Source organism: Salvelinus namaycush, chromosome 4 (assembly GCF_016432855.1).
Source record: "Salvelinus namaycush isolate Seneca chromosome 4, SaNama_1.0, whole genome shotgun sequence".
Taxonomy (NCBI): domain Eukaryota; kingdom Metazoa; phylum Chordata; class Actinopteri; order Salmoniformes; family Salmonidae; genus Salvelinus; species Salvelinus namaycush.
This window is the reverse complement of record NC_052310.1, coordinates 83,283,146-83,284,313: the sequence shown is the minus strand read 5'-3', so window position 1 is coordinate 83,284,313 and position 1,168 is coordinate 83,283,146.

Here is a 1,168-nt window from a genome sequence, read left to right as displayed (position 1 = left end):
GAACCATCTATGGTGATGTTGTTGTCCAGACAGGAGTAGAGAGAGAGCCATGGTGGAGTGGAAGCAGGGAGAACCATCTATGGTGATGTTGTTGTCCAGACAGAGTAGAGAGAGAGCCATGGTGGAGTGGAAGCAGGGAGAACCATCTATGGTGATGTTGTTGTCCAGACAGAGTAGAGAGAGAGCCATGGTGGAGTGGAAGCAGGGAGAACCATCTATGGTGATGTTGTTGTCCAGACAGAGTAGAGAGAGAGCCATGGTGGAGTGGAAGCAGGGAGAACCATCTATGGTGATGTTGTTGTCCAGACAGAGTAGAGAGAGAGCCATGGTGGAGTGGAAGCAGGGAGAACCATCTATGGTGATGTTGTTGTCCAGACAGAGTAGAGAGAGAGCCATGGTGGAGTGGAAGCAGGGAGAACCATCTATGGTGATGTTGTTGTCCAGACAGAGTAGAGAGAGAGCCATGGTGGAGTGGAAGCAGGGAGAACCATCTATGGTGATGTTGTTGTCCAGACGGAGTAGAGAGAGAGCCATGGTGGAGTGGAAGCAGGGAGAGCCATCTATGGTGATGTTGTTGTCCAGACAGAGTAGAGAGAGAGCCATGGTGGAGTGGAAGCAGGGAGAACCATCTATGGTGATGTGTTGTCCAGACAGAGTAGAGAGAGAGCCATGGTGGAGTGGAAGCAGGGAGAACCATCTATGGTGATGTTGTTGTCCAGACGGAGTAGAGAGAGAGCCATGGTGGAGTGGAAGCAGGGAGAACCATCTATGGTGATGTTGTTGTCCAGACAGAGTAGAGAGAGAGCCATGGTGGAGTGGAAGCAGGGAGAACCATCTATGGTGATGTTGTTGTCCAGACAGGAGTAGAGAGAGAGCCATGGTGGAGTGGAAGCAGGGAGAACCATCTATGGTGATGTTGTTGTCCAGACAGAGTAGAGAGAGAGCCATGGTGGAGTGGAAGCAGGGAGAAGCCATCTATGGTGATGTTGTTGTCCAGACAGAGTAGAGAGAGAGCCATGGTGGAGTGGAAGCAGGGAGAACCATCTATGGTGATGTTGTTGTCCAGACAGAGTAGAGAGAGAGCCATGGTGGAGTGGAAGCAGGTGACGAACCCATCCTATGGTGATTGTTGTTGTCCAGCCTCCTTTCCTCCTATATTCCTATAGGG